Genomic DNA, 15603 nt, shown 5'->3' with positions numbered 1-15603 from the left:
AAGGAAACAAATAGTGTATGAGATTCTTTTTGGAACGTTGGACCGATGAAACAGTTATCAGCCTTGAGAACATACTGTGACCCAAATGAGCCCTGAAGAAGTCTCCTTGTGAGACGAAATGTGTCGGCTATGGTCCTTTGAATTTTAATGAAAATGTAATAAAGAAATCTTGTCACAAACAGAAAATAACTGGAATCTGGAAGTCTTTTTATGTGCTTACTGCTTTAAACTTGCTTTGATTATGTACTATGGAGTGATGACCCTATTGCTTTGGTATTGGTGGTGGTATTGGTATTGGTGGTGGTGGTACTGGTGGTGGTATTGGTGGTGGTGGTGGTGGTGGTAGTGGTGGTATTGGTGGTGGTGATATTGATGGTGATGGTATTGGTGGTGGTGGTTTTAGTTGTGGTATTAGTGGTGATGGTATTGCTGGTGGTAGAAGTATTGGTGGTGTTATTGATGGTGGGGGTGGTACTGATGGTGGCATTCACCCATCACTCAGATATTATATTGTCAGGAGTGGATTGCTATAGCCTCTACCCTTAGTGTGTGATCACCACCACCAATACCTCCAATATCACCAACACCACCAATACCACCACCCCACCACCAATACAATACCACCACCACCAATACCAAAACCACTGTCAGTACCACCGCTACCAATATCACCAGGACCACTAATACCACCACCAACACCAATACCATAAGACCAATACCACCACCAATATCACCACCACCACCAATACCACCGCCACCACCACTACCACCAATAACACCAATACCACCACCACATATACCACCACCAATCCAATACCACTACCAACAATACCACTGCCAATCCCAATACCAACACCACCAATAACACCAATAGCACCACCACCAATAGAACCAATAACAATAACACCACCAACAATACCACCACCACCAAGATCACCACCACCAATACCACCACCACCAACACAACCACTACCACCACCACGAATAACATGACTATTACCACCACCAATACTACAACCATCAATTCCACTACCACCAATACCACCACCAACATTACCAATACCACCACCACCACCGCCAATACCACCACCATTACTAATACCACCACCAATACCACCACCACCAATACCACTACCACCACCAATCCAATACCACCACCACCAATACCAATACCACTGCCAATACCACCACCACCAATATGAACATCACCAATATCACCAATACCACCACCAATATCACCACCACCACCAATATCACCACCATCAATTCCACCACCATCAATACCACCACCACCACCACCAATACTCCCACCACCAATACCACCACCACCAATGCCACCACCACCAATACCACCACCACCACCACCAATTCCACCATCGCCAATACCACCATCACCAATACCACCAATGCCACCACCACCAATATCACCACCACACCAACACCATTACCACTAACACAACCACCAATACCACCACCACCAATACAGCCATCACCAATACCAACACCACCACCACCACCAGTACCACCACCACCAATACCACCACCAAAACCACCACCGCCCATATCACCACCACCAATACCACCACCACCACCAATACAACCAACACCACTACCACCATTACTACCAACACCACCACTACTACCACCACCAGTATCACCACCTCCACCAATACCACCAATACCACCACCAATAGAACCAATAACAATAACACCACCACCACCAATACCACCACCACCACCAATACCACCATCACCAATACCACCAATGCCACCACCACCAATACCACCACCACACCAATACCAATACCACAACCACCAATACCCTCACAACGAATAAAACCACCACCAATACCAATACTACCACCACCATCACTACCACCAATATCACCACCAACAATACCACCACCGCCCATATCACCACCACCAATACCACCACCACCACCAATACAACCAACACCAATTCCACCACTACCACCACTACTACCACCAACAGTATCACCACCACCACCAATGCCACCATCACCAATACCACCAATGCCACCACCACACCAACACCAATACCACCAATACCACAACCATCAATACCACTACAACCAATACAACCACCACCAATACCAATAGCACCACCACCACCACCAATATCCCCACCACCAATACCACCACCACCACCACCAATATGAGCAACACCAATACCACCACTACCACCACTACTACCACCAATACCACCACCACATAGGCCAATACCACCAACAATATCACCACCACCAATATGAAAATGACCAATATCACCAATACCACCACCAATATCACCACCACCACCAATATCACCACCATCAATTCCACCACCATCAATACCACCACCACCACCACCAATACTCCCACCACCAATACCACCACCACCAATGCCACCACCACCAATACCACCACCACCACCAATACCACCATCGCCAATACCACCATCACCAATACCACCAATGCCACCACCATCAATACCACCACCACACCAACACCATAACCACTACCACAACCACCAATACCACCACCACCAATACAGCCATCACCAAAAACCAATACCACCACCACCACCATCAATACCACCACCACCACCACCACCAGTACCACCACCACCAATACCACCACCAATACCACCACCGCCCATGTCACCACCACCAATACCACCACCACCACCAATACGACCAACACCACTACCACCATTACTACCAATACCACCACTACTACCACCACCAGTATCACCACCACCACCAATACCACCAATACCACCACCAATAGAACCAATAACAATAACACCACCACCACCAATACCACCATCACCAATACCACCAATGCCACCACCACCAATACCACCACCACACCAATACCAATACCACAACCACCAATACCCTCACCACCAATACAACCACCACCAACACCAATACTACCACCACCTTCACTACCACCAATATCACCACCAACAATACCACCACCGCCCATATCACCACCACCAATACCACCACCACCACCAATACAACAAACACCAATACCACCACTACCACCACTACTACCACCAGTAGTACCACCAACAGTATCACCACCACCACCAGTACCACCATCACCAATACCACCAATGCCACCACCACCAATACCACCACCACACCAACACCAATACCACCAATACCACAACCATCAATACCACCACCACACCAATACCAATACCACAACCACCAATACCCTCACCACCAATACAACCACCACCAACACCAATACTACCACCACCATCCCTACCACCAATATCACCACCAACAATACCACCACCGCCCATATCACCACCACCAATACCACCACCACCACCAATACAACAAACACCAATACCACCACTACCACCACTACTACCACCAGTAGTACCACCAACAGTATCACCACCACCACCAGTACCACCATCACCAATACCACCAATGCCACCACCACCAATACCACCACCACACCAACACCAATACCACCAATACCACAACCATCAATACCACCACAACCAATACAACCACCACCAATACCAATACCACCACCACCACCACCAATATCACCACCAACAATACCACCACCATCCATATCACCACCACCAATACCACCACCACCACCACCAATATGAACAACACCAATACCAACACTACCACCACTACTACCATCAACAGTATCACCACCACCAATACCACCACCACATATGACAAATACCACCACCAATATCACCACCACCACTACCACCACCAATACCATCACCACCAATACCAATATCACCACCAATACCATAACCACTAATACCAATATCACCACCAATACCACCACCACATATAACAATACCACCACTACCACATATGCCAATGCCAGCACCAGTACCACCCCCACCATCAATACCACCACCAATACTTCTACCACCAGCAATACCATCACCACTAATACCACAACTAAAACCACCACCACCAATACCATCACCACCAATATCACCACCACTAATACCACCAATACCACCACTATTACCACCACCAATACCACCACCATTACCACCACCACCAATACCAATACCACCACCAATACCAAAGCAATAGGGTCAGCACTCCATAGTACATAATCAAAGCAAGTTTAAAGCAGTAAGCACATAAAAAGACTTCCAGATTCCAGTTATTTTCTGTTTGTGACAAGATTTCTTTATTAAATTTTCATGAAAATTCAAAGGACCATAGCCGACGCATTTCGTCTCACAAGGAGACTTCTTCAGGGCTCATTTGGGTCACAGTATGTTTTCAAGGCTGATAACTGTTTCATCGGTCCAACGTTCAAAAAAGAATCTCATACACTATTTGTTTCCTTAAGCTTGGTAACCGGTGGCGTGTGCGTGCATCTGTTTCAAAATGTGAAAATTGAATTTTAATCTGAAAGTCCTTTTATGTGCTTACTACTTTGAACTTGCTTTGATTATGAACAATGGAGTGCTGAACCTATTGCTTTGATGTTTGTATAGGAATTTGTTCCTTATTAAGGTGTATAGAGGGAAGTGCTCCTTGGCTCTTTGCACTGTCACCCATCACTCAGATATTATATTGTCAGGAGTGGATTGCTATAGCCTCTACCCTTAGTGTGTGATCATCACCACCAATACCTCCAATATCACCAACACCACCAATACCACCACCCCACCACCAATACAATACCACCACCACCAATACCAAAACTACTGTCAGTACCACCACTACCAATATCACCAGGACCACTAATACCCCCACCAACACCAATACCATAAGACCAATACCACCACCAATAACACCAATACCACCACCACATATACCACCATCAATCCAATACCACTACCAACAATACCACTGCCAATTCCAATACCACCACCACCAATGACACCAATACCACCACCACCAATAGAACCAATAACAATAACACCAGCAACAATACCACCACCACCAAGATCACCACCACCAAAACCACCACCACCAACACAACCACTACCACCACCGCGAATAACATGACTACTACCACAACCAATACTACAACCATCAATTCCACTACCACCAATACCACCACCACCATTACCAATACCACCACCACCGATACCACCACCATTACTAATACCACCACCAATACCACCACCACCAATACCACTACCACCACCAATCCAATACCATCACCACCAATACCAATACCACTGCCAATACCACCACCACCAATATGAACATCACCAATATCACCAATACCACCACCAATATCACAACCACCACCAATATCACCACCATCAATTCCACCACCATCAATACCACCACCACCACCACCAATACTCTCACCACCAATACCACCACCACCAATGCCACCACCACCAATACCACCACCACCACCATCGCCAATACCACCATCACCAATACCACCAATGACACCACCACCAATACCACCACCACACCAACACCATTACCACTACCAAAACCACCAATACCACCACCACCAATACAGCCATCACCAATACCAATACCACCTCCACCACCAATACCACCACCACCACCACCACCACCAATACCACCACCAATACCACCACCGCCCATATCACCACCACCAATACCACCACCACCACCAATACGACCAACACCACTACCACCATTACTACCAATACCACCACTACTACCACCACCAGTATCACCACCACCACCAATACCACCAATACCATCACCAATAGAACCAATAACAATAACACCACCACCACCAATACCACCACCATAACCAATACCACCATCACCAATACCACCAATGCCACCACCACCAATACCACCACCACACCGATACCAATACCACAACCACCAATACCCTCACCACCAATACAACCACCACTAATACCAATACTACCACCACCATCACTACCACCAATATCACCACCAACAATACCACCACCGCCCATATCACCACCACCAATACCACCACCACCACCAACACAACCAACACCAATACCACCACTACCACCACTACTACCACCACTACTACCACCAACAGTATCACCACCACCACCAATACCACCATCACCAATACCACCAATGCCACCACCACCAATATCACCACCACACCAACACCAATACCACCAATACCACAACCATCAATACCACCACAACCAATACAACCACCACCAATACCAATACCACCACCACCAATATCACCACCAACAATACCACCACCGCCCATATCACCACCACCAATACCACCACCAATATGAGCAACAACAATACCACCACTACCACCACTACTACCACCAACAGTATCACCACCACCAATACCAATACCACCACCAATACCACCACCACATATGCCAATACTACCACCAAAATCACCACCACCACTACCACCACCAATACCATCACCACCAATACCAATATCACCACCAATACCATCACCACTAATACCAATATCACCACCAATACCACCACCACATATAACAATACCACCACTACCAAATATGCCAATGCCAGCACCAGTACCACCCCCACCATCAATACCACCACCAATACTTCTACCACCAGCAATACCATCACCACTAATACCACAACTAAAACCACCACCACCAATACCATCACCACCAATACCATCACCACCAATATCACCACCACCAATACCACCACCACCAATACCACCACTACCACCACCACCAATACCACCACTACTACCACCACCAATACCACCACCATTACCACCACCTCCAATACCAATACCACCACCAATACCAAAGCAATAGGTTCAGCACTCCATAGTACATAATCAAAGCAAGTTTAAAGCAGTAAGCACATAAAAGGACTTCCTTTGCATTTCAGTGAACTGATTCATACAATCTTAACGCGTCCTCCACTTCGGGCCTCGCACATTTTTTTAAAATAGTTAGCAGCGGTCTTGTGACTTCATTGGAAAAGATATTTGGAGTCATTCCGGCTTTCTTCCATTCAATCTTTTCCAGCCTATTTTGTTGGATTCCCCATTATTCTGGCATTGGCTGCAGGCGTTCTGGTGCTGTTTTGTTTTATTAAAAATGGATGCCCGTCCTGTGGTTCAAGATGAGCAGTCGCGACTGGTGCTGTTTCGCAACAGAATGCTTGAATACTATGGCACACTGCCGCTCGCAACCTTAAGCGCAGCGTATGGATTATCGTTTCGATTTTCCTATTTTACCTGTGTCCAGCCTGTATTTCATTGCCTGAGCTGCAATTTCGATTGGGCCCTGGATTTGTGTCTCTGCAAGATGGTTTCTACTGACGTGGATTTTAATCAGCTGATGAGTCCCTTAGTTGCTCATGAGTTGCTTTGTTCTGACGAAAGGATTATTGCCTTGGCAGCGATGCATGGAGTAATGGGTCGTTGGAATATATTCGCAGCGGCGCAAGATTTCTTGGCACACAGCTTCATTGAGAACCCGCTGAGTTGTCCTCTGATAGTGCTAGAGGCTCCGGTACTTGAAGAACATGTATGTTGTTTCCCGTTATTAAATTAGATGGCTGAATTGTTTTCAGATGATACCAGCGACTTCCTGTTGGAGGCTGTTGCAGCTTATTTTGCATATTCAGTCCTGGCCTGAGGACATTCAAGGCCTTTGAAAACATTACGTTTTTCGTTATATTTTTGGGGAAATTATGAAAAACTTTTTAATTCCCTGACCTATTGACTTGAGTAAAAGTGAACACTAAATTGTCATGATGAAAAAATGTTTGGGGGCTGACGAAAACATTTTTTCTCACTGTCCCATATTTGAATCGGCTGATCATTCTTGAACTCTGCTTTCATAAATGAGCCCCTTGTGTTTTTTTATCTTATCTTATCCATGCTCGGATCATGGGGGGATGTCATATAGATACGCTTTGCCTATATGCTGTGTTAAGTTAGCATGAGCTTATTAGAAGTTTAAACGCCATTTTACCTTTCTGCTGCTTCTGCACACAACACATAACTGTTGTTTTAGCTGTGAGCCTAGTAGAGCGTTTTGATTCACACGAGAATAATATGTTATTACTCTGATATCAGCTTTGCTTAGTGAGCTGTGTCTGTACAGTGAGTGCTGAAGCCTTCAAGGATAACTCGACACAGTGGTTGTTGTGAGGTCTGATCTTCGCACCTTCCTAGACATAACATACATACAGCGGCAGCCAAATTCTGGCTTCAGGCACGTTTTATATTGCTTCACACAGAGCACACAAACACACTTGAGGTATGGGGCCGCCTTGCTAAAGCCCAATGAGACCTTCTTAGATATAATATAATATACTAGATAGGGAGGGTGAGAATTAGGTGTTGTTTAACCCTATTAACTTCAGCATTTTAGCATGTTGTCACCTTTTGCATTCAATGGACTAGTAACTATGCTGATTACTTAGCTTCTTATAATATGTTTTCTTGTATTATCTAAGATACTGCATTTGAGAACACTGCATTAGTAAATAAATATTTCAAATATGCATGCGTCCTCAGTTACTCCTTGTTCTGAATTGAAATGATTGCATAACAAAAGAGTGTTCATGTGTTCCACGTAACCTGAGGTATTCTAAGTTCATTTTCTGGTTTGTCTAAGTATTGGGTTTTTGTAATGACCAATGAGACACTGTAGCTAGCCTGGTAGCGGATTTTGGGTACTAAGGTGAGTTTTGGCACACCCTAATTCACTGAGGTTCCAAGTCTCTATGCACAGTTCTGTAGGAGAACAGGATCCCTGCTACATGGCGCCCAACGTTTTCGGTGGTCTTATTACATGACACTTGAGTAGTACATCTTTCGATTCTTAACCCCTTCACTGTCGTTTCAGGAAAACGGTGGTGTCGGAAAAAACCTACCTATTTGTGTAATAGGTCTTTTCAAGCTTGAATCTTTCTAAACGGTTTTCTTGAATTGCAACCCAGTTGTGCTACAAAGTTTACTTCGTCCTTTTAACTTTCTGTGTAGTCATGGCCACGGTGGACATTCCGCAGCAAAGTTGCATTGCGGTGCGCAACCATTTGCTGCAGTATAATGTTCCCGTGGATGGCATGGCCGTGATTATGGTGGTGAGTGCAGAGGTGGCTTACCCTTACGAAATCTTTTACTCGTGGGTGACTTTCCCAGCTGTGGACGGAACTTCAGGTGTGTTCCACACGTACACTCCCACTGCTGTGCCGAATGAATATACTCCGTATAGGGCACAGGAAGTACCTACAGATACTTGGCAGCATCGCGTGTGGTTTGGTGGCGCCCTCCCCCACTCTTTGACAGCTCCGAGGTTAGGTCCTTTGTCCATTCCAGGCGCAAATTGGCCTGTTTTGGCTGGATTTACACCTCATCCTCAACACGGTGCATGTACCGTAGTTGAGTTAAGACGACTACATGTTGTTGCAATTAACGTGATTAGGTCGTTAGTACAATGCATAACCCGTAATCACCTGGGCCGGGCCCCGGGTGGTGCGGCGCCTCCTGCCGGACAGGGCGGCATGAAGCTCAGTCCTGTAATGGTCAACGCTGTGATGGGCAAGCGTCCCCTGGATAAGGATGATTTTCCTTTCTGGCTTGCCGAAAAGTTTGACCAGCTTGAGGCAGTATTTCCTAACACGACTCCTGGTGAAAAACACAGGATTCTAACAATCAGTTTACCTAAAGACTTAGCCCCTGAAATCGGTGACTGTGAGACCTGGGGTAGAACATTTGCGGCGGTCTATGTGAGGTGTTACGGCACTCCGTCTATGGCTGTCCTGCCAACGGTCCTTAAGCGTGTTCAGGACGAGCACGGACCTGAGGCTGCGGTTGAATTGGGTATGCGCCTATGTGGCACCTTTGATGTGGTTTCGATCTCATTCTTGCTAATGTCAAGGGGGATGCAGTGAACTTCCAGGTAGCCAATGCTTTGCATGCGCTACCCGATGCCAAGAAACCCCGACAGTTAGCGAGGATTATTGTGGCGGCTTATAAAACAGTGGGCCGCAATAGTAGGGGTCTCAAGCCTTTTTCTACTAAAGATAAAAACCAACCCCAAGGGCAGAGGTCAGAGACTGACGTTCAGCCCAAGTCCAAAAAACAAAATTGGCCTAAAAAACAAAAACAGGGGAAGCAACAACAACAGAAACAGGAGTCGCGTCCTGCGTCTCCATTGCCTGCGCCCCCAGAACTTGTTTATGACTTGCGCGATCGCGCAAAGATAAAATCACCTGATCGATTTCAGGTTTCTGATCAACACTCTCCTCGTTCTTTTCAGGATTCATCGGCCTCGGCGACTGGTGGTGGAGGAGGCGGCAGGGGTCGGGGTGGCCAGCAAGGAGGCGAGCAGCCCCGCCCGAAAGACAGTGCAGGCAAGAAGGACGGCTCTACACCGAAAAGACCCCAGTTTCAAAAGAAGAAAGTCGCCGCTTTGACAGCGAGATATGCCACAGATAGTGAGAACGCGGCTTCGGAATCTGACATGGGCTGTGATCTTGCTGGACAGCGCGGCGGAGATTACCTTAATATGCGAGGCCCTGCGTCCACTACTGAAGGTGACAGTGACTGACCGTTATGTTGTGGTAGAAACAGCTGACACTAGAGTTGCTCCCCCTGGCAGACTTTATGAAATTGTCCTGTTGATCGAAGGTGACATACAGCGTACCATGAAAGGGATATTTTGGGAAAATCTTACAACTACCTATGACATTTTGTTAGCGGAGTCTCGAAAGAGCATGCGCTGAATTTTGCAGAAGAGTGGGCTAAGGCTCTAGCGCCGGCTCTGTACCGTACACACTGTGGTGGGATAAATTTTCCCACTCCACGAGATTCCTTTGCGGTCTCAGCCACAGCCTCAACCTCAATATCCCATTAGACGTGAAGCTAAAGCTTCCGTTGTGGAAATCCTTGAACAATTGGAATATCAAGGAATGATTGAAACATGTGTGTCACCAATGAATAACCCTCTTTTTACTGTGACCAAGCCTGACGGATCGTATCGTTTGGTATTGGATTACCGGCATTTAAACTCGCATTGCCGTACCTGTGCAGTACAGAATACTCACGGCTCTGCCTTCGTAGATAGTCTTGTGCGTAAGCGGTTTAAGACCACGCTTGACATTTCCAACGGTTTTTATGTCCACCATTTAGATGGTCTGAGTTGCCAATGGACCTCTTTTACTTGCGGCGGTGTTCAAAAACAATTTCGACGTTTACCTATGGGCTATAAAAATAGTCCTGGGGTATTTGCTGCCCGCATTGTCTCTCTCTTGGAGAGAGTCAACCCAGATGCATGCTCGTATGTGGATGACATTCATCTCACAGACGACGAACTTTGGGAGCATCTGTTTTGAGTTGACCGCTTGATTTGTAGCTTTGCGGACATGGGTTACAAATTCAACTTTGCAAAATCGCACATTGCAGAGTATACAGTGTTGTTCCTGGGCTATGAGCTCAACAATGAAGGCCGAGGATTAGCACCTCACTTCTTGGAGAAATGCGCACAACTGCGCGCTCCGACAATGCTGAAAAAATTACAGTCTTTGCTGGGTTTTTTAAATTTCGGTAGGACATATATCCCGGAATGTGCCCAGCGTATCAAGACTTTGTATGCTTTGATACAACCTACTTATACCAAATCTTGCTGGCTGCCTGAGCACTCAGCTATCCTGCAATCTTTGCGAGCTGATCTGCTCGCTTCTGAATTCTTACTGACTTGTGACAACCACACCAACCTGTTGATAAGAATCATCCCTGGGACGGTGGGTTTCACTTATCTGACTTTTAACGAAGAAGACACAGTACCTATTGCTTACAAGTCACACTTGTACACTTTGGCTGAAATGCGATTTTCCACTGTGGAGAAAGTTTTGACGGCTGTACAGATGGCGATTCTTAAAGAACGTGCTCTGTCGCAGGGAAAACGCATGTTGGTTGTTACCCCGTGTCCTGCTTTGGAGGCAGTTACGAAAGCCAGTGTACCTAATTCAAAAGCGTTGCACCCTCGGTGGATACAATGGGCTGCTTCATTGACATCTCCGGATGTCACTTTTATTTTTGATGCCTCCTTACGGTCGCAGGAGTATTTACAATATGAATTTGTTCATCCAGCTCCTTTAGCTATGCGGCCTTTGGAGGATTTCCATTGCATCATTTACACTGATGGCTCGGCGCAGGTTGCGCATGGCTCTAAACACGCCTACGTTTCCGCATGCGCCATTGTGGTCGGTGCCATGGTGAACGATGAGTTCAAGTCCAGGGTTGTGCACACGCAGACTCTTGGGGACTGCACCGCACAATTGACAGAGCTTTGTGCTCTGATGCTTGGAGTACGCTGATCCTAGTGTGACGACTCTTATTGTGAGTGATTCTTACTACTGTGTCCAGTCTTACAATGAGAACTTGTTCTATTGGATTCAGAATGACTTTCGTGATTCCAAGGGTAGCACAATAAAACATAAAATGATCTAGGTCCGAGTGGCTGAGCTTAAAGAGCAGTTGCAACTTGTGTTTGTAATTCATACTCTCGGCCATCAGCGTGTTGGAGTTCACGCTGTTGGTATCTCGCTTGCTGATGAGGCGGCGAAATCTGCGGTATCGACATATTTAGTTGCAGCAGTTACACGGTCCAAAAGTAAGATTGATGATGATATCTTGGCTGCTGTTGCGGCCACTGAGAAGGGAGGTAAATATCCTACGGGTTTCCCTTCGAAGTAGTCATTCCACTTAAGTCTCGATAAGGTTCCTTATGTGAAAATTCCTGAAGTTGGGGAGAGATTGATTCCCAACTCGGATCGCAGAAATACATTATTCACAGCGGCCCATGAAGGTGTTGCGTCTGCGCATGCAGGCGTTTCTGCCACTGTATCTCAATTACAACAGCGTTTCTGGTGGCGGGGACTGTACAAACAGACGCGCGATTATGTCCTTCAATGTGACCTTTGCCAGCGGATTAAGCCTTCAACTGCTGCGCGTCCGCCACAAACACAGTTGTATATATCTAATAAACCACTAGGTTGTGTTTATTTAGATCACTGTGGTCCTTTTTCTTCTGAGACTGCATATAAGTACATCTTAGTTGCAGTTAATTCATGCACACGCTTTGTATGGGTCTGGCCCCACTGTAGCGCTGATTCACAGACTGTCATAAGAGATTTGCGTGTCTTTGTAGGGATTTTTGCCTGTGGTACCTTCCATTCGGATCAGGGTCTGGCTTTCGCTTCTAAGGCGTACAATGATGCCATGATTTCGATAGGGGTCCAAGTCAAGTTTTCGTTTCCATACAGACCTGAGGGTAATAGTGTAGTGGAACGAATGAACCGCGACTTAAAGCAATCATTGACAGCTCGAGTTATAGGCACTGGCAGGAACTGGCTGGCCCATCTCAATGGCATGCAGCGTGCTCTTAATAATCTCCCTAGAAGGTCTCTGGGTGGGCGGACCCCATACGAAATGCTCTTTGGTATCAAGATGTATGTACCGGACCTTGACGGTCTAGACTCGGTGGCTAGCGCTGCCTCCTTTGACGTAGATGAACATTGCAATGTTTTACAGACTCTACAAAAGACAAGAGACAGTCTTGCGAAAGAACATTTGCCCTCCACTTCGGATGATGCGTTGCAGATCCCGGTAGCTGGCTGGCTACCCCAAGTTGGAGAACTGGTTCGGGAGAAGATCGAGAACAAGAAAGAATTTGGTCCCTCTTACCGAGCTCCGGTTCCTGTGCTTGGTGTGAAGGGCACAAGAACAGTCATATCAGGTATATCTCAATTGACAATGTCAAGATACACAGAGTGGCTGATTCTTCTTAGTATCAATGCTTGAGCCGCTAGCGAAATACATCGATACATTCTTGAAACCATTTGTCTGTACCACCAGGGCTTTTGTGCGTGATACGATGGACTTTATACAAAAGGTGGAGGACTCGGTGTTCGAAGGTGACCAACAGCTGTTGGTCACCTTCGACATTGAGAGTTTGTACACCAACATACCTCAAGATGAGGCATTGTTGGTTATGGAGTTGGTGTTGGACCGTAGAACTAGACCCCACCAGGTGCCCACGAAATTCATCATAGAATTGGCTAAAATCTGTTTAAAAAAGAACTTTTTTACTTTCAAAGACTCCCTCTATTTACAACTCAAGGGAGTCGCGATGGGGTGTTGTTTTGCACCAGAAATTGCCAACTTGGTGATGGACCAATTCGAGGAGGTGTATATCTTCGGTGTGGCGAACCCATTTCGGCACTTGTTGTCGAGGTGGGTTTGCTACATCGACGACATATTCCTCATTTGGAATAGCAACAATGAGGAATTGTCCCTTTTTCATGAGTGGCTTAACTCATGTTCATCTGATTTGAAATTCACTATGAATGCCAGCAATGACAAAATCAACGTTCTCGATGTGTGGATCTTTAACAACGAAGGAGTCCTAAAAGTTAATCTTTACACTAAGCTTACTGACCGGAATACTCTTCTAGAATTCAGTAGTGGTCACCCAAGGAGCCTTAAAGAAAACTTGCCCTATGGGCAATTTTTGCGTATTCGGCGCAATTGCTCCAATAAAAGTGACTATTTTGACAATGCGGATACCCTAATGAATAAACTTTGCAATAGAGGATACCCCAGGAAGTTGGTCAGAGCAGCACTTAAACGTGCGTGGTACACACCTCGAGAAAGTTTACTGACACCTAGAGACAAAAAAGAGGGCATATCATTGACCTGTGTGCTAACATTCAACCCCAAAGCAAATAAGGTCAAACAGATTATTTAAAAAAACTGGAGATTGATAGATCATTTGAATATCCCAAAACCACTTTTTGCGTTCCGTACAGGAAAGAATATAAAGCAGCCTTTGGTGAAGGCAAATAGATTGCTGCCAATCAAAAAGGACACCAGGAACTTGTTAGGACTACCACCAGTGATCGGACACTACCGCTGTATGAATTGTTCTGTGTGTCCCAATACTAGGGATTTCAAAGAGATTGATATCAATGGTCACATACATATGATGCGTACCTTTTCTAACTGTAACACCAAGAACTGTATCTATGTAGTGACCTGTCCCTGTGGCCTGGCCTATATTGGGCAGACGACACAAGCAGTCAAAATGCGTATTGGGCAGCATAAATCACGCATAAGATGTAAGTACATTGGGGCGCCTCTAGTACAGCATTATATGGAGGCTGACCACAATGAAGAAGAGTTGACTTGGACAGTCCTAGTTACCATCTCAGCTAAAAATAAAACAGAATTAGAGTCCAAGTTGAATCGTACTGAAGCGAGATTAATAGAGAGATACCACACTTCTGATAAAGGACTGAATGAACGTGATGAAATTTGGGCGTTGATCTGAATTTGTGCCCGTTTTTCCTTAAGCCCTGTTATTTTTCTATTCTTCTGTTGCTGATTTCGCTGACGAGTGGAGATGGATGATGAGATGATATGACACATACTACTGTAGTATGTATAGTGATACCAGATTGACATTTATACTGATTCTTATTGAGATTTTATTATGTATATATAGCCATACAAAATGCTACAGTTTATACTTGAATAGCCTTTATCTACTTGATTGCTGATGTGTTGTCTTTCTATATAGGGTCCTTGTGCTTGGTTTTTCTTAAAAATGGGAACCCAATAGTGGAAATG

The sequence above is a fragment of the Lissotriton helveticus genome, chromosome 1_1 (genome assembly GCF_964261635.1).
Source record: "Lissotriton helveticus chromosome 1_1, aLisHel1.1, whole genome shotgun sequence".
In the NCBI taxonomy this organism is placed as follows: Eukaryota; Metazoa; Chordata; class Amphibia; order Caudata; family Salamandridae; genus Lissotriton; species Lissotriton helveticus.
Note: the sequence above shows the minus strand (reverse complement) of the source record.